General features: G+C 37.4%; 1 pseudogene; it reads right to left on the bottom strand.

Annotated features, from left to right (window-relative positions):
- LOC135945404 (bumetanide-sensitive sodium-(potassium)-chloride cotransporter-like) overlaps nt 1–20,755 on the bottom strand; it is an 84,124-nt pseudogene that overhangs the window by 46,093 nt on the left and 17,276 nt on the right.

Here is a 20,755-nt window from a genome sequence, read left to right as displayed (position 1 = left end):
ATGCTTTTTATCCATTCACAATACATTTAGGACAGATTTTAAAATTAAGTCACATGAACAATGGCAATAAAGTGTCAAGCAGGAACTGCATAACCGACCCGTGCCAAACATGGTGCAGTGCTGCGAGCGGAAAAAAAGTTACGCGACACAATGGAGAAGTTGTTATTTTGTTTTAAAATACGAACAAAAGACACCACTGCACTTGTCCACCTGCAAAACGTAATTCATAATATGACAACTGACGACAAGAAAATTAATGCGGTTAGGGTGAATAAAGATGTTATACAGTTTGTTAATCTTTTGTTAAATTTCGGGACCGTCTAATAATTATAGTCCCTCACCGGAAAACGCTAAATAACACTGTAAAAATCACTAACATAGCATGACTTCCTTTAAGATGTTTTTTCTAAATTTGAAGCACTTTACACTCTCAGACAAGCAACCGCGATAAAGCGTTGTTCATATAAAATATTCCGTAAAAATATTTTTCAATATCGTACGTGTGCTCCACTTAATTTAATCTCTCTAGTAAAATGAAAAAACTAAACTGATTTATTATTACATCTCTCTCTTTAAAGATGCATAAAATAGCAGTCAGCTCGAGGGGGGTTGGGGTGAGGTGGGGGAGATTTGCAAATGATTTTGACTTGCTGGTTTTAGCCAGAGTCATTAAAAAAGGTGAAAACCAGGAAACTTTCGAAAGACATACATTGGCTTTTTTAAAATTGGTTTTGATTTTAGATTTTTTTACCACTGAATCAATTCTGTGAAGTCCACCATCGCTGCGGCAATGATTACAACCAGAACATTTTGTGCCTGATTAAAATTGGAACAATCTTGTTTCAAATGAGATGAGTATTTATTTGCCATGCCATAAATATTTCTTGATAAATAAAATAATTTTGAATTCTATAAAAAAAACTGTAAAAACTCATGAAATCTAGATTGGCATATGAGTATTATGAGCTGGCTGACACTGAATTTTTTGTTGATGATTTTCTTAAGAAATTTTCACTTCCAGAAACTGCTGCTTACAAGAGTTTTATCAATAAAAGACTTTTCAAGCTTGTTAGGGCTTTTTATGCCACCCCTGCAATGGGCGATCCGGGCTGGAAAAATGCCTGTTTTCTAAATAGACATATTTTCTCCAGGCACGCCTGTCACGATTCTCATTATGTTTACTGTACTAACCAGAAATATCATTGTAAGGCAGGTCTCGATTGTAGATGTTCGTTCTGTGATGAATATGTGAATTTCTACCACTTTGTTGAACGCAAGAAGATCCCATTTACTCTCATGCGTGCTAGTTTACTGTAATATTTTATTCATGCCCATGTTTTTGATGTACAGCAGTGGTGTTTCTTTAAACAAATATCAATAAAAAAATCTACTAACACCTTGTAGAAGTGTTGAACACTGTGACGCCGAGCATCAGTGCTTAGCCAGTTGCATAGCACGAGGCAAATCAGTTTAAAACAAATAATATCATACTTACCTTGACTTCCCAGTCCATGCCGAGGATGCAGATGCAAATCATGACGAGCAAGGAGATGGTGGCGCAGATTTGTGCGTCGTGCAAGCCGCCGTCGACGAGTTTGATGTCGAACTCGTCTAACACAGTGATCAGCGCGTCGCAGAAACCGACCGTGTTCATCTCAGCCGCCACCGTGTTTGCAAACGCGAACAAAACCCCGATCGAAGCGCCGAATTCTGCCCCGAGAGTGCGTGAGATTACGTAATAAATTCCTCCTTCGAAATATAAATTTTTGCAGGTGGACAATTAATTGAATTAAATTTTCTAACCTCCTTTCACCTCTCCGTTGGTGCACAGAGCGGAGAGAGACAGAGTTGTAATCACGCAAATAATGGCCGAAATTACGACGGTGACCAAACACATGGCTAAAACTTTACAAAAAGCAAAATTCATAATTAATGTGGCGACACTTGAGGTTGGTTATGCCATTATAATAAAAACTGACTTCATCTTCGTTGCTTTAAAACTACCCCCTTTTAATATTAATTCCTACAAGTTTCGCCTTCACAGTAAATAGTAATTTCACAAAAGGATTTGTATTATCCATGAAATAGGGTTCTATTGTGAAGCCGAAACTTATATAGGAGAGACAGATTAAAAGGAATACTCTACAAATACAATATTGAGAGCCAGTTATAACTTGTGGTCTGATAGGAATAAAACACTCGCCTATTCCGGCCTGTGCAACGACCCAAGAGAGTCGGAGAAACAGCATGACGCCCTATATGTTCAGGAGGACGGCATTCAGCTATCCTTGGATCCATCCTAACTTAATCTCGTGTTCGCTTTCACTTTTAATACTTGGATCGGTCGCCTCCTAATTTTAAGTTCGAATTATAAATATTTTATTAAAGTGCGAGACGCGTTCAGGAAAAAAATTCTGCTTAAACGACTAGGGACGTTACGAAATTATCAATTTTAAATTTTTTAGGTTTCCCAGGAGACATTTTGAGAGTGAGAATCAAATCCTTGAAGTTAGCAATAGTTAAAAATTGATAAATTGTAGAACGAGCAATAGTCCAAAAATTAATTTGCTGAATTTTAAAAAAGTTTCCCTTCATGATTTAAATCCTTAAAAATAAAAGAAAGATATCAAGATAAAAGTAATTTTGAACAAAAATCGTGAGATATGCTTAATGAAAACGACGAATTTCAATTTATTTTAATTCCAAAGCCGCAGAAAATAATAATAGAGGTCTAATCTGGTTTTAATATTCATCAGCGATGACGAACCTCAATTTCAGTAACCCCTTCTACAGCTTCGGCCTATTTTTACTCTGTAAAGATTGATTACGGTAAAGCTGGAGCCTGGGCAGGGCCTCCGGAGTAAGCCACAGGCCTGAATGGGCTGACGGCCGCAAATTAGACATTGCTCCGTCTAGAAAAAATGACAATATCCGTTGCCTTCCAGGCGAGAGCACTCTGCACAAATTGAAGATCAAATAAAACTGACAACCAAGATGAAACAATTACTAAAAAAGATACAACTGCTTCCACGCGCTCCCGCTTTCCAACTTTTTTTTATCCCAGCGTTAATTGACTTTTGATTCAAATAAGTGGGCAATGTTTACGTTACATTATATATAGTACCACGATGATAAAAAAACACAATAAAAAAAGAACTGTTGGTTTATCTATTTTATTGGTTTTTCATTTAGTGTAAAGAACCGATTATAAAACCAGTTATGAGCAATTAACTTGTTATCGGTTTAATAAAAGTAATGTGGTCATTCAATTTATTATTCTGAAAACGAGGTCGCTCACTCATTCTGCACAAATTGAAGATCAAATACTCATTAAATTTGCTTTGCGGCTATTTTATTTGTTCACTTTTAATAACATGTAAAAGGGAACAAAAAACAAAGGCTATATTATCGCTATTATTCAAGTGAAAAGGGGATCAATGATTAAAGTAATATGGGACACCATTCAAGAGACGTCCTGATTTTCTTTTAGCGTGTATTGTCACATTGTGTTGCATGTCGTGCCTCTCGAAAAAGGAGACGTTAAACAGGATTATCTTTTTCGCACAAGAAACTGGGAACAGTATAGTCAAAAGGGAAAAAGCAATATATATTAATCTATTCTTGGTAAAAATCATCCATGTGTAGAAATATCTTTTAAATCGTAAATATTTGTCATAATTTCTTGTTGAGCGCAGCAGTAGGTCTACTTGAGTTGTTTGTACAGCGGTTTCACATATGCTTTTTATCCATTTACAATACATATAGGACAGATTTAAAAATTGAGTCACATGAACAAATGGCAATAAAGTGTCAAGCAGGAACTGCATAACCGACACGTGCCAAACATGGTGCAGTGCAGCGAGCAGAAAAAGGGTTACGCGACACAATGGAGAAGTTGTTATTTATTTTAAAATACGAACCAAAGCCACCCACTGCACTTGACCACCTGCAAAACATAATTCATAATATGACAACTGACGACAAGAAAATTAATGCGGTTAGGGTGAATAAAGATGTTATACAGTTTGTTAATCTTTTGTTAAATTTCGAGACCGTCTTAATAGATGGTCCTTCACCGGAAAACGCTAAATAACACTGTAAAAATCACTAACATAGCATGACTTCCTTTAAGATATTTTTTCTAAAATTGAAGCACTATACACTCTCAGACAAGCAACTGCAATAAAGCGATGTTCATATAAAATTTTCCGTAAAAATGTTTTTTAATATCGTACGTGTGCTCCACTTAATTTAATCTCTGTAGTAAAATGAAAAAAACTAAACTGATTTATTATGACATCTCTCTCTTTAAAGATGCATATAATAGTAGTCAGCTCGAGGGGGGTTCGGGAGAGGGGGGGGGGGGAGATTTGCAAATGATTTGACTTGCTGGTTTTAGCCAGGGTCATTAAAAAAGGTGAAAAACAGGCAACTTTCGAAGGACATACATTGGCTTTTTTAAAATTGGTTTTGATATTAGATTTTTTTACTACTGAATCAATTTTGTGAAGTCCACCATCGCTGCGGCAATGATTACAACCAGAAAATTTTGTGCCTGAATAAAATTGGAACAATCTATTGTTTCAAAATGTGTTTATTTGCCATATGCCATCAAAGTTTCTTGATAAAAATCAATTTACGTCTTGTAGAAGTGTTGAACACTGAGACGCCAGCATCAGTGCTTAGCTGGTTGCATAGCACGAGGCAAATCAGTTTAAAACATATAATATCAGATTTACCTTGACTTCCCAGTCCATGCCGAGGATGCAGATGCAAATCATGACGAGCAAGGCGATGGTGCCGCAGATTTGTGCGTCGTGCAAGCCGCCGTCGACGAGTTTGATGTCGAACTCGTGCAACACAGTGATCAGCGCGTCGCAGAAGCCGATTGTGTTCATCGCAGCCGACACCGTGTTTGCAAACGCGAACACAACCCCGATCGAAGAGCCGAATTCTGCCCCGAGAGTGCGTGAGATTACGTAATAAATTCCTCCTTCGAAATATAAATGTTTGCAGGTGGACAATTAATTGGATTATATTTCCTAACCTTCTTTCACCTCTCCGTTGGTGCACAGAGCGGAGAGAGACAGAGTTGTAATCACGCAAATAATGGCCGAAATTACGACGGTGACCAAAGACAAAGCTAAAATTTTACAAGAAGCAAAATTCATAATTAATGTGACGACACTTGAGGTTGGTTATGCCATTATAATAAAAACTGACTTCACCTTCGTTGCTTTCAAATTTTACTCCTTTTATTATTATATTTATTATATTTGTTTAATTTCATCTAAGTCAATATACATGTAAAATGCAATGTCAGGTTATATACAGATGAAAAAGGGCTACAAAGCTAGCGAAAAATCGATAAAACAGACCGTAGTCGTCGCGATGCGCCCGTTCGAATTTTAACTTAGCACTATTTTGGACGATCACAAAACACTTTAAAAATTGAAAATCACTCCACAATTGCTGCTTCAGAAGAGCGGGGAATTGCGCGGCGGTGCTGTTTTTGAGCACAGGTGGCAAGTCGTTCCAGGGTTTTACGACCCTGAAAGAAAATGCACGTTGGCCGAAAACACTGCGAGTCGGGGGTGGCTGTAAGCGCGGGTGCAAGGCGTTATCACCTCTGAGAACGCGACCCTGAATGATTCTCGCGCGCGCATTGAAGTCTGTTTCACCACACTCACACATTTTAATATTTTATTTCCTACAAGTTTCGCCTTCACAGTAATTTCACAAAAGGAATTGTATTATCCATGAAATAGGGTTCTATTGTGAAGCCGAAACTTATAGGAGAGACATTAAAAAGAATACTCTACAAATACAGTATTGAGAGCCAGTTATAACTTGTGGTCTGATAGAAATAAAAAAAACACTCGCCTATTCCGGCCTCTGCCACGACCCAAGAGAGTCGGAGAAACAGCATGAGGCCCCATATATGTTCGGCATTCAGCACTCCTTGGATCCATCCTAACTTTATCTCGTGACCGCTTTCACTTTTAATACTTGGATCGGTCGCCTCCTAATTTTAAGTTCGAAATATAAATATTTTATTGGAGTTCGAGACGCGTTTAGTAAAAAATTCTACTTAAACGACTAAAGACGTCACGAAATTATTAAATTTAAACAATTTTTTTAAGTTACCCAGGTGAAATTTTAGAGTGAAAAACCAATCCTTGAAGTTGGCAATAGTTAAAAATTGATTAATTGTAGAACAGCAATAGTCGAAAAATTCCTTTGCTAAATTTTGAAAAAAGGTTCCCTTGATGTTTTCTATTATTATGATTTAAATCCTTAAAAATAAAAGAAAGAGATCAAGATAGAAGTAATTTTGAACATAAATCGTGAGATATGCTTAATGAAAACGACGAATTTAAATTTATTTTAATTCCAAAGCCGCAGAAAATAATAATAGAGGCCAAATCTAGTTTAATATTCATCAGCGATGACGAACCTCAATCTCAGTAACCCCATATGCTTTTTATCCGTGCACAATACATTTAGAACAGATTTTAAAATAAAGTCACATGAACAATGGCAATAAAGTGTCAAGCAGGAACTGCATAACCGACCCGTTCCAAACATGGTGCAGTGCTGCGAGCGGAAAAAGGGTTACGCGACACAATGGAGAAGTTGTTATTTATTTTAAAATACGAATAAAAGACACCCACTGCACTTTTCCACCTGCTAAACATAATTCATATTATGACAACTGACGACAAGAAAATTATTGCGGTTTGGGTGAACGAAGATGTTATATATTTTGTTAAATTTCGGGGCCGTCTAATATTGATAGTCCTTCACCGGAAAACGCTAAATAACACTGTAAAAATCACTAACAAAGCATGATTTCCTTTAAGATGTTTTTTCTAAATTTGAAGCACTTTACACTCGCTGACAAGCAACCGCAATAAAGCGTTGTTCATATAAAATATTCAGTAAAAATATTTATTCCGGCTATTTCCGGCCACCAAAGCAGCCTCCAGCTCCAAATCCTCGCCCTCCAGACGAAGAAGAAGGGATTTGCGGTTTCGCGGAAACGATCACGATAACGAAGGAACAGTTTGAGTCATCTGGCTCACAGCAGGGCAGCAAATTAATAATCCCTGCTTCTTCAAAACCCTCCCACGCAAGCCGCCAAAAACCGGACCTTTTCAGGGTTCCAAATATTTTCACTAAAAGCGCATAAAGCAATAAAAAAATAATAACGCCGCATGAATGAAGCAGGGTCTGCAAGAAAGAATAAAAAGGTTATTTTTCTCAAAAAAGCTGCAATGAATTTCTGACCATAACATGGATAGCCATTCATAACTTGCCCTTGGATATTATTGTAAGTTTTGGGTTGATTGAATAAAATACTTTCACGTGAGAAGGGAATGAATGATTAAAGTAATATGGGACACCCTTCAAGAGCCGTTCTGATTTTCTATTAGCGTGTATTATTACATTGTGATGCATGTCGTGCCTCTCGAAAAGGAGACGCCAATCAGGATTATCTTTTTCGCACAAAGAAACTGTGAACAGTATAGCCAAAAGGTAAAAAGCAATATAAATATTTTTCTATTCTTGGTAAAAATCATCCATGCGTAGAAATATCTTTTAAATCGTAAAAATTTGTCATAAGTTCTTGTTGAGCGCAGTAGGTGTCCACCTGAGTTGTTTTTACAGCGGTTTCACATATGCTTTTTATCCATTTACAATACATATAGGACAGATTTTAAAATTGAGTCACATGAACAATGGCAATAAAGTGTCAAGCAGGAACTGCATAGCCGACAGGTGCCAAATATGGTGCTGTGCACATTGTGTCAGGTTGCTGAAAGCGAAAAAGGGTGACGCGTGGCGCGAGACAAAGGTGAATAAGATGTAACGTGTTATATGCCCGACACTTGACTACCTGCAAAACATAATACATATTATGACAACTGACGACAAGTAAATTATTGCGGTTAGGGTGAATAAAGATGTTATACAGTTTGTTAATCTTTTGTTCAATTTCGAGACCGTCTTAATAGATAGTCCTTCACAGGAAAACGCTAAATAACACTGTAACATAGCATGACTCCCTTTAAGATGTTTTTTTTTTCTAAATTTGAAGCACTTTACACTCTCAGACAAGCAACCGCGTTGAACCGTTTTTCATATAAAATATTCCGTTAAAAAATGTTTTTTAATGTCGTACGTGTGCTCCACTTAATTTAATATATCTAGTAAAGTAGTGAAAATCAAACTGATTTATTATTGTTTCTCTCTCTTAAAAGATGCATAATATAATAGCAGTCAGCTCGAGGGGATTGGGGAAAGGGGGGGGGGGGAGATTTTCAAATGAATTTGACTAGCTGGTTTTAGCCAGGGTCATAAAAAAAGCAATTTTTGAAGGACATACATTGGCTTTTTTAGAATTGGTTTTGATATTAGGATTTTTTACTATTGAAACAATTCTCTTATAAGATTTTATTTTTTATGTTAGATTTGAATTTTCAAAATTGAAGTCTTATATTTTCATTATAATTTCATCTTCACCAAGCGCCCTGATCAGTCGGGGCACTGACACGATGTACGTCAAGGTGGTCGATAGCGTGGCGGCAAAGAAGCCGGCGTAAATCAGCGGACTCAACGGGAACATCAATTCCATTGTCTTTTGTTAAACGAAAATTTAAAAAATACATATATATTTTAAATATTAAAAAAAGGAAATGTGTAATTGTTGTGTAAGCCAAAGTGGAACGTCCTGGCGGTGCAGTTAGCAAAGGTAGAGTTGGAGAATTCATCAATAACGCCACTCGCGTCTCTCAGGGCCCCTCCACCTGCCATAACGATCAAGACGACGTACGAGAACATTGAAATCGCGAGAGCTAAAACGTTCCTTTCGGAATGGCATCAGCCGGACCCTGCACAGAAATTTTTTTGACATAGATAAATAATTTATCTTGTGCTGGCACCTTCAAATCTCCAGAAATATTTGCTCCAGCTTGCACTCCTGTCACTGAAGGGAAGAAAATTGCAAAAACCGTGAAGAAATCTTGGTTTATTCCTTCAATGAAGCGAAAATCCGGGCCCATGTTACGATGGACGAGTTCCACTGAATTTTTAACTTTCTATAAAATGATTTTTCAATCATTGCACTTACAGCTCCACCCTTAAAATCCCTGCACCACCTCAAAATTGTCTGTAGGTCCTAAAATGGTGCCGACGACAAAGTCCACCATCGCTGCGGCAATGATTACAACCAAAACATTTTGGGCCTCAATTAAATTGCAACGATCTTGTTTCAAATGTGATGAGTATTTATTTGCCATGCCATAAATATTTCTTGATAAATAAAATAATTTTGAATTTTATAAAAAAACTGTAAAAACTCATGAAATCTAGATTGGCATATGAGTATTATGAGATGGCTGACATTGAATTTTTTGTTGATGATTTTCTTAAGAAATTTTCACTTCCAGAAACTGCTGCTTACAAGAGTTTTATCAATAAAAGACTTTTCAAGCTTGTTAGGGCTTTTTATGCCACCCATGCAATGGGCGATCCGGGCTGGAAAAATGCCTGTTTTCTAAATAGACATATTTTCACCAGGCACGCCTGTCACGATTGTCATTATGTTTACTGTACTAACAAGAAATATCATTGTAAGGCCGGTCTCGATTGTAGTTGTTCGTTCTGTGATGAATATGTGAATTTCTACCACTTTGTTGAACGCGAGATGATCCCATTTACTCTCATGCGTGCTAATTTACTGTAATATTTTATTCATGCCCATTGGTGTTTCATTAAATAAATATCAATAAAAAAATCTCCTAACACCTTGTAGAAGTGTTGAACACTGAGACGCCGAGCATCAGTGCTTAGCCGGTTGCATAGCACGAGGCAAATCAGTTTAAAACAAATAATATCAGATTTACCTTGACTTCCCAGTCCATGCCGAGGATGCAGATGCAAATCATGACGAGCAAGGAGATGGTGGCGCAGATTTGTGCGTCGTGCAAGCCGCCGTCGATGAGTTTGATGTCGAACTCGTGCAACACAGTGATCAGCGCGTCACAGAAGCCGACCGTGTTCATCGCAGCCGCCACCGTGTTTGCAAACGCGAACACAACCCCGATCGAAGCACCGAATTCTGCCCCGAGAGTGCGTAAGATTACGTAATAAATTCCTCCTTCGAAATATAAATGTTTGCAGGTGGACAATTAATTGGATTCAATTTTCTAACCTCCTTTCACCTCTCCGTTGGTGCACAGAGCGGAGAGAGACAGAGTTGTAATCCCGCAAATAATGGCCGAAATTACGACGGTGACCAAACACAAAGCTAAAATTTTACAAAAAGCAAAATTCATAATTAATGTGGCGACACTTGAGGTTGGTTATGCCATTATAATAAAAACTGACTTCACCTTCGTTGCTTTAAAACTACCCCCTTTTAATATTAATTCCTACAAGTTTCGCCTTCACAGTAAATAGTAATTTCACAAAAGGATTTGTATTATCCATGAAATAGGGTTCTATTATGCGAAGCCGAAACTTATAGGAGAGACTGATTAAAAGGAATACTCTACAAATACAATATTGAGAGCCAGTTATAACTTGTGGTCTGATAGAAATAAAAAAACACTCGCCTATTCCGGCCTGTGCCACGACCCAAGAGAGTCGGAGAAACAGCATGACGCCCCATATATGTTCAGGAGGATGGCATTCAGCACTCCTTGGATCCTTGGATAACTTTATCTCGTGACCGCTTTCACTTTTAATACTTGGATCGGTCGCCTCCTAATTTAAAGTTCAAATTATAAATATTTCATTGGAGTGCGAGACGTTCATTAAAAAAATTCTGCTTAAACGGCTAGGGACGTCACGAAATTATTAATTTAAAAATATTTTTTTTAGGTTTCTCAGGTGAAATTTTAGATTGAAAAACAAATCCTTGAAGTTGGCAATAGTTAATAATTGATTAATTGTAGAACGAGCAATAGTCCAAAAATTAATTTGCTAAATTTGAAAAAAAGCTCCCTTGATGATTTCTATTATTATGATTTATTAATTATGATCTATTATTATGATCCTTAAAAATGAAAGAAAGAGATTAAGATAAAGGTAAAAAAAGCTGCAGAAAATAATAATAGAGGCCAAATCTGGTTTAATATTCATCAGCGATGACGAACCTCAATCTCAGTAACCCCATATGCTTTTTATCCGTGAACAATACATATAGAACAGATTTTAAAATTAAGTTACATGAACAATGGCAATAAAGTGTCAAGCAGGAACTGCATAACCGACCCGTGCCAAACATGGTGCAGTGCTGCGAGCGGAAAAAGGGTTACGCGACACAATGGAGAAGTTGTTATTTATTTTAAAATATGAACAAAAGACACCCACTGCACTTTTCCACCTGCTAAACATAATTCATAATATGACAACTGACGACAAGAAAATTAATGCGGTTAGGGTGAATAATGATGTTATATATTTTGTTAAATTTCGGGGCCGTCTTATATAGATGGTCCGTCACCGGAAAACGCTAAATAACACTGTAAAAATCACTAACATAGCATGACTCCATTTAAGATGTTTTTTCTAAATTTGAAGCACTTTACACTCGCAGACAAGCAACCGCAATAAAGCGTTGTTCATATAAAATATTCCGTAAAAATATTTATTCCGGCTATTTCCGGCCACCAAAGCAGCCTCCAGCTCCAAATCCTCGCCCTCCAGACGAAGAAGAAGTGATTTGCTGTTTCGCGGAAACGATCACGATAACGAAGGAACAGTTTGAGTCATCTGGCTCACAGCAGGGCAGCAAATAATCCCTGCTTCTTCTTCAAAACCCTCCCACGCAAGCCGCCAAAAACCGGCCCTTTTCAGGGCCACTAAATATTTTCACTAAAAGCGCTTAAAGCAATAAAAAAATAATAACGCCGCACGAAAGAAGCAGGGTCTGCAAGAAAGAATAAAAAGGTTATTTTTCTCAAAAAAGCTGCAATGAATTTCTGACCATAACGTGGATAGCCATTTATAACTGGCCCTTGGATATTATTGTAAGTTTTGGGTTGATTGAATAAAATACTTTCACGTGAGAAGGGAATGAATGATTAAAATAATATGGGACACCCTTCAAGAGCCGTCCTGATTTTCTTTTAGCGTGTATTGTCACATTGTGTTGCATGTCGTGCCTCTCGAAAAAGGAGACGCCAATCAGGATTATCTTTTTCGCACAAGAGACTGAGAACAGTACAGTCAAAAGGGAAAAAGCAATATATATTAATCTATTCTTGGTAAAAATCATCCATGCGTAGAAATATCTTTTAAATCGTACAAATTTGTCATAATTTCTTGTTGAGCGCAGCAGTAGGTATACACCTGAGTTGTTTTTACAGCGGTTTCACGTATGCTTTTTATCCGTGTACAATACATATAGGACAGATTTAAAAATTGAGTCACATGAACAATGGCAATAAAGTGTCAAGCAGGAACTGCATAACCGACACGTGCCAAACATGGTGCAGTGCTGCGAGCGGAAAAAAAGTTACGCGACACAATGGAGAAGTTGTTATTTATTTTTAAATACGAACAAAAGACACCCACTGCACTTGACCACCTGCAAAACATAATTCATAATATGACAACTGACGACAAGAAAATTATTGCGGTTAGGGTGAATAAAGATGTTAATACAGTTTGTTAATCTTTTGTTAAATTTCGGGACCGTCTTAATAGATAGTCCTTCACCGGAAAACGCTAAATAACACAGCTCGAGGGTGGTTGGGGAGAGGGGGAATTTTTGCAAATGATTTTGACTAGCTGGTTTTAGCCAGGGTCATTGAAAAAGGTGAAAACCAGGCAATTTTCGAAGGACATACATTGGCTTTTTTAGAATTGGTTTTGATATTAGGTATTTTTACTACTGAAACACTTTTGTTATAAGATCTTATTTTTTATGTTAGATTTGAATTTTCAAAATTGAAGTCTTATATTTTTGAAATTCAAGGTTGTGAAGAAGATATGTTTTACACTTGAGTTATTTTATTTTGTTAATTCCCTAAATTCACCAGTTGTATAAACCCTCACTGTTTGAAGCAGCCAACAGATGGCGCCACCGTATACTTCCATAATAATTTTATTTTAAAGCACTTCCGCTGCGATTTCAGACTCAATCCTCTAATAGTGAATTCCTCACTTAATGTGCTTTCTTTTGACGTGCTAAAAACCAAAATCAGTCCAGTCATTCGCCGTAGAACCATTGAAAAAGATTTTGTATTTCAAAAAATTGTTTTTGGCGTTTGGCTTAGCCGATTTTGGTTTTCAGCACGTCAAAAGAAAGCATATTAAGTCAAGAATAAACAGTGAAAAGAATTGAGTCTGAAATCGCAGCGGAAACAAACATTAAAAAAGCCGCCATTTTTTTGAAAATAAGTTGGCACACTTGAACAATACACGCCCATTTAATCGCGTTATGATGCCGTGAAATTTGAATTTACAAACGGCATAGACAAAATTTATATAGATATTTTTCAGTTTAAAAAGGAAAAAATCCGGAAATAGGACCAGCCTTTACCGCGTATAAAAATTATTAATTAAGATAAGTTTAATCCCATCTTTTCCAGCTCAAGGCGTTTTTTACAAGAATACCAGGAACGAGAGCCAGAAAAATGAAATTCAACAAAATTTTTTGGAATCCTGACGAGTACTTTAAAACAAGTAATCTTTTGAGGTCACAGCCAGCAGAACTTCACTGCACACCAGTGAAAAATATTTGATTAAGTGTGCAGCCGCCGCGAATCTGGCTAGGCTGTAGGCTGAAACAGACACGCCAGATGTCGGTGAAAAACGGTCAAATTTTTAAAAATGCAGAAGAAAAAGTGACTTTTTGCTTCAAGTTTTAATTTATGTCGGCAGCGCGAAAACCGTCAGCCATCACCTTAAATCTCGCGGCTTAGTCCTCTCATTTACTCAAAATAAATTTCAAATCACTACATCCATTTTTTCGTTTCAGATTCTCACACTGCAATTCAAGATTTATGGACTCTGAGGCCAAATTTCAAATCGACCTTGAACTATGTGGACACGCCACGCAAAAACTTGAAACCGCCGCACCCTCCCGCCGCAATGCTTGCCTTCTTACGGAGCACCGTTGCGATATCACCGGAAAGTTGTCACGGAAAACCCCCCTTTCGCCCAGCACGAAAATATCGTTAAAGCAAAAAATAACAAATCTACTGTCCGTTCTGTTTAATTATGCCGTTAAAAAAGCCAATGATGAGAAACTGAAACGTGCTGTCCTAATGACTATTACAATTACGTGCGAAAATTGAGTCAATAAGCTCCCTGAGCAAGATAAATTAACGATAGAGCACCATTTGAAGAAATCAGCTGATTTTTTCCTCAAGATTTAACCCAAAGCGATAAAATTCAAACTAGTCCAATCAAAGTCTAATATTCACAATTTTCAGCTGTTGAATTTCCCACGCTGTTAAAGTCAATTCATTCATTTTTGGATTAAGGATTTGGCATAAACAAGGCGATGTTAGTGGCACTGATGTATCAATAACAAAAGGGAGAATCGGTTTTCCCTGCAAAGAATCGGTAATTTCCAAATGACGGCCGTCCAGTCTTGAAAACACCAAATGTCCCCTCTATTAAAAGCAAATTTGTGCTTGCTTTCAATTAGCCGTTGATTTTAATTCATTTTGGCTAATTTTGGCTTGGCAGCAGAGTAGAGTAAAAATGTTGATTAAACCTGCTGGATGGGAGAAAAATCAGCTGATTTCGTGAAAATGGTGGCTAACCTTGATTTCTTTTGCATTTAAAGTTTAAATAACGAATATAATGTGGCATTTTTGCCGATTTAGAGGCTCTCTGGCAATGAATTCGTAGACCAAAGTTCTTCCACATCCCCTATTCATTTTAAAAAAGAAATATTTATCTGTTTTACAATATCAACACTTGAATAGAATATCATCGTTTACCTTTTATCAATATTCTTTCTGCCACACTCCGTGGAAGTTGAAAATTTATGGCGTTCAATTTATGGCAATAACCACTCTGACCTTCCATAATCCGCGAATTTCCGTATTTCATTTCATATATTCAGATAAATCTGCTTCTGTGGTCTAACAGTTTTCCTCCGCTTCTCAATTATTAGCTCCCTATAAAGTTTCGGTTCCAAACGAAAATTTTACTTATGCTTCTTTACCGACTCCCGCTCTAATTTTCATCCCAGACAGAAATATGGCATATTTAATGAAGGACTCTTTTGCTCTTCTTTCATGTCCGAATAGGGACGGTTAACCGAATAAAAACCGGTACTTTCTAATGAAATTTTCGCTACGGGATTTGTAATCACAGATATACATGGAGTCGTTGCAAAACCTGAAAAAAGATATAAAAAAAAGGAGACCCGAGATCCTGCGCCGCTACAGATGTAATGATCTGAGATTAACATTAATTTTGTGTACGACTGGCGCGATTCTATGTGAAAAAAACCGGCACCGGCTACCGGCCACACACAATGCATGGGTTAAATCTTTATCAAGTGGTCTGAGCGAATTGAAACCAAAACAATTTCTTAAAAAAATTAACGCGTCACTTAAATTAAGTTTTCTTACCTGAAGTCCATGATTCAGGGCCACGCCTGTCATGTTATATTGGGGCTTCCGTACATTATTTACGGATTAGCATGCGGATCAATTAACTCTTGAGGATATTTCCTTTGTCTTTGCTTCGATGGACTGATATTTCACACTCTAAATCATATTTAGGACCGCTATTAAATGGGAGTTTCAAAAAGGGTCCTATTTGTCTCTTACTTTTGCATAATTAAGAAACAAAATTGAAATTTTATTGATTTGTTTACAAAATGTTTCTACTCCAAGGAGAGCATATCTACTTTTCAACGCGGCAGCACTGTGATTTTATAAAATAGTGTCCATCTATTGAAAGGCTTGTCCCTTTAAGGGTTATATCGGAATGTCGCTGCTCTTGAGAACTTCAAAAGGTGTGGAATGCGCTGCATTGAACCTGCTCCAATAAAGCAAACCAGCAATTCTTCCGTGGGAGGAAATTAAAAGTTTAGAAGATATGACCACCAACAGAGCGCATTTCCCCGCACATTAAATATATTCCTAAAACATCCATCGCAGCAAAACAGAATATGATATCATACCAGAGTCAATGATCTGAATAGGCAGGCCTCATTGCCTACAATTTTGTAGCTATACTAGTGAACGATTTAAATGGCTAAAGCCTGTGTTTGCGTGGCCTGTTGCCATTTCTTTTTGTGCTTTCAACGGGAATATTTATTGGCCCTGAAAAGGGCCGATTTTAGCGACAAGTAATGAATCTAGTCGCCTTGTTGGTCGAATTCTTCATCAGTAATACTGAAGAAACTTTCAATTTTCCCCATCCACTTGGCAACCTCTTCAGTTGGCTTTTGCGGATGAGAGATGACCCCCAAACGCTGGTATCTCCGGCGACGAAGCCTGTACCGATTGCAGGCGTTGGAGTTCCCTTCTATTTCTTTATTTTCTCCCATGCTGCTCCTGCGATGTATACTGCCTGACGGTTTGAGGGAGACTGAAAGTTCTCCCGAGAATCCGTGTTATTTTTATTCTCTGCTTACCGACCGGGGAGTGCGCATCTCCCTTTATAAGGCTCCTCCCCCAATAGCATGATGCTAACAAATATTCGTTCAAATTGTGCCTAAATTAAGTGCCTCAACAAGGTCCAGATATTTTTTTCAATTGCATTCCTTGCTGCCACTAGCATAGGTGAATAAGAACAAAAAAACAATTTTTTAAATGAATTATGTACGACCTAGGGTTAACAATTCATTGCCAGAAAGCCTCTAATTCAGCAAATATGCCACATCTAAATTCGTTCTTGAAAATGGGGGATAACTTTATTATATTTGCATATCTAACATGAAGCTATGTTTAAAATCGAGCATTTTAAAAATTCAGGAGAAAAAATGTCTTCTGGCCTTTCTGCTTCAGGTTTTAATTTATGTCGGCAGCGTGAAAACCAGTGGAAATGGTCAGCCATCGACTTAAATCTCGCGGCTGAGTCCTCTCATTTACTCAAAATAAATTTCAAATCACTACATCCATTTTTTCGTTTCAGATTCTCACACTGTAATTCAAGACTTATGGAATCTGCGGCCAAATTTCAAATCGACCTTGAACTATGTGGCAACGCCACGCAAAAACTTGAAACCGCCGCCCCCTCCCGCCGAAATGCTTGGCCTCTTACGGAGCACCGTTGCGATATCACTGGAAAGATGTCACCCTTTCGCCCAGCACGAAAATATCGTTAAAGCTAAAAATAACAAATCAACTGTCCGTTCTGTTTAATTATGCCGTAAAAAAGCCAATGATGAGAAACTGAAACGTGCTGTCCTAATGACTATTACAATTACGTGCGAAAATTGAGTCAATAAGCTCCCTGAGCAAGATAAATTAACGAAAGAGCACCATTTGCAAGAAATCAGCTGATTTTTTCCTCAAGATTTAAGCCAAAGCGATAAAATTCAAACTAGTCCAATCAAAGTCTAATATTCACAATTTTCAGCTGTTGAATTTCCCACGATTAACAGCAACACGCTGTTAAAGTCAAGTCATTCATTTTCGGTTAAAGGATTTGGCATAAACAAGGCACTGATGTATCAATAACAAAAGGGAGAATCGGTTTTCCCTGCAAAGAATCGGTAATTTCCAAATGACGGCCGTCCAGTCTTGAAAACACCAAATATCCCCTCTATTAAAAGCAAATTTGTGCTTGCTTTCAATTAGCCGTTGATTTTAATTCATTTTGGCTAATTTTGGCTTGGCAGCAAAGTAGAGTTAAAATGTTGATTAAACCTGCTGGATGGGAGAAAAATCAGCTGATTTCTCTAAAATGGTGGCTAACCTTGATTTCTTTTGCATTTAAAGTTTAAATAACGAATATAATGTGGCATTTTTGCTGAATTAGAGGCTCTCTGACAATGAATTCGTAGACCAAAGTTCTTCCACATCCCATATATTCGTTTAATCTTGTTAATTTAGATTAGTGAAATTCAAGGTTTGAAGCTCGATCGGGACTGGGAGCGCTCCCTATTTACTCGGTATCTAAAAAAATACCTGAAAATATAGTTTTGAAGGATGAAAGGTGATGGACTGCTGTAACTCATCTTGACTGCGTCCCCTTTCCCGAACTTCCAACCTGGAATTTCTCTATCTATTGACAAGCACTCTAAGCGAATATATTTTAAGATGTTATCCGTGCCATTTACAAATATTTCAACGCCAAAGTCCCGTCCAATTAACCTCCTAAATTTGAAGGTCAATTGCACCTGAAACTGTTCAACGGGCTTCCTGTCCAGAAAAATACTTGATATTGGCCCGATTCTCATATAACCTCTTATACTTCTGCTTGGGATCCGGAATTTTCTCGAGAAGTCCGGTAATCCGGATCTTCTGAAAGTTTCCCGGGCTTTAGCTCGTGCAGTCCCTCCTAACCCCAATAGATGGACTCAGGTTGGTGTTGCGTGTTCGACGCTGAAGTGCTCATGTTCGTCTCTTTTTTATAATTATCGATATTGTAATGAATTGGTGCAATGAATTCTGAAATTTTGCCTTTCTAGGCCTAAAAGAACACTCTCAGTTCAATTTTCATTGGCTTTAAAACCAGTTTTCGTACACTTAAGAACGAAATTTGGCTAAATTCCGCACTTTCTCCCGTGAAACAAACCATTGAATGACAGTTATGGGCTTCTTATTATTTCATAAATCCATCTGGACTCTTTAAAAGTAGCACAATGTTTCAATGGACCAGGAAGAATATAATGTGATATGCATAAGTGTGATTATCATCCTATAAATCATTGAAAATCGAGAATTTAAACTACTCATAAGCACGATTTGAGCTATTCTACAGCCTAAACCGTCAGCTCAATGCGCGCGCAATCGCTGGTCCCGCTGCTGACTATAAACGAAGAGACTGTGTATCAATGCGATCACTCTCCCACACAACACGGAACACTACACTTCGCAGCAACGACAATGCCGAAACGAAAACAAACAGCGAGGATGTCAACCGGCGGAAGGTACAGGCCTTATCGTCCCCGGCCGTTGGAACAAGCCATCGCTCTTCCTCAAGAGCAAACATTTGAGGGCTTGGTCTCACTCGCCGCCGACTCACCTCACAACATCGAAGACGTCCGTAGCATGACTGAAGAAGAACGTGAACAAATAGGCGTCTAGATTCACAACTTGCAGCAGAAATCGGCCCTTTTCAGGGCCAACCAATTTTGCCGCTAAGAGCGCAAAAAGCAATAGTAGCATCAGGTCCTTTCAAACACAAGCTTCAGTCATTTAAATCGTTCACCGGTATAGCTTTAAATTTGATGGTAATGCGGCCGCTATTTTGAATTACCCTGAATCCCAACCTGCTATAACAGCTGTATTTCCAAAAATTTAAATAAGTTTCTTTCATGCCCGTTTAGAAATAAATTGTGAAAATCGTGCACGGAAAAATGCTATTTTATATTAGCTTCAATAGGCATGGGCCATTTCCGGAATAAAGTGTGCGGGGCTGGGAATTTTTCCTAACTTGCTGGTATTCGCGGGCAATACCAGTTTTGTGCGTTATAATTTGCTTCATATTTAGAACTTATAATAGACCAGTTTAACCATAACACAAAAAATAAACGGTGCCTCAAAATCTGGCATTCACAGTAGTTAAGTGTATTTTTCAATGATTTATTTCGTTGAAAAATTTATCTTTAACAGAGTTCATTGAAATTTAGCTTTATGAAAATATTCAAGAAAGGTTAAAAGGCAAAATGTTAGGAGGTCTTAAATGAAAAAAAGTTGTGACATTTTCTTTTGTAATTAATTTTGATAGTATAATCTTGTGTTATGTTTGCAATTATCAATGGATAGCTTGCATTTTGGAGAAGAATGACATCATGTGTATGACTTGCCATAAAATAAATAAAGTTTTAATATTAATATTACCCAATTTTAATTATATTTCCAAAATAACATAGAAATGCAAACCAATTAAAAATTAGCAATTTTTATTAGCTTTCAGGGTATATGCGAAAGTAATTGATCTAAAATTAAATACGATATTACAGTCTTAAAACTTAAAGCAATTGATCAGGATCAATAATTTTTTGAATTATATTCAGCTGTAAATGAGTATGGCGTCGAGGTCAGTTTTTATCAAAAATCATCTTATAATACTGGGGCCTGCCTATTTGGAACATTGACTCTGGTATGATATCCTACTCTGTTTTAGCTGCGAAATGCTCTGTTGGTGGTCACATGGCTTCTAATCTTTTAATCTCCATCCAGTGCATAGTGCGTCAATTCCACGGGGATACATTTTTTGTCCGGAGCTTACCTTTTCCTGAAAATGATTTCCCAGATTCGGCCCAGTCCCGGGAATATCTTCTAATGTATTTGTAAAACCCGAAACGTGAAAACTTCTTCTCTTGAAATCCCGGCTTGCTCGTCATTCCAGCATGCGAAATATGTCTCAAAATATTTAGTATCGAGATAAACGTGCATAGTTTTAATTTTAAATATAATCATCATTTCTTCTTTCACTCTTGTGTGTTAAAAAATTTAATATCGAAGCAGTTTCAGACGGATTTAGACATTTTGGAGGTCGATTGGACATTGGACGGGATTTTTGGCGTTGAAATTTTTACGTGACACTTAAGTATTTGTTTAATCTAATTGTTAATTTAGATTAGTGAAATTCCAGGTTT

Source organism: Cloeon dipterum, chromosome X (assembly GCF_949628265.1).
Source record: "Cloeon dipterum chromosome X, ieCloDipt1.1, whole genome shotgun sequence".
Classification (NCBI taxonomy): Eukaryota; Metazoa; Arthropoda; class Insecta; order Ephemeroptera; family Baetidae; genus Cloeon; species Cloeon dipterum.
The sequence above is the reverse complement of the archived record's forward strand: the minus strand, read 5'-3'. Positions and strand labels throughout refer to the sequence as shown.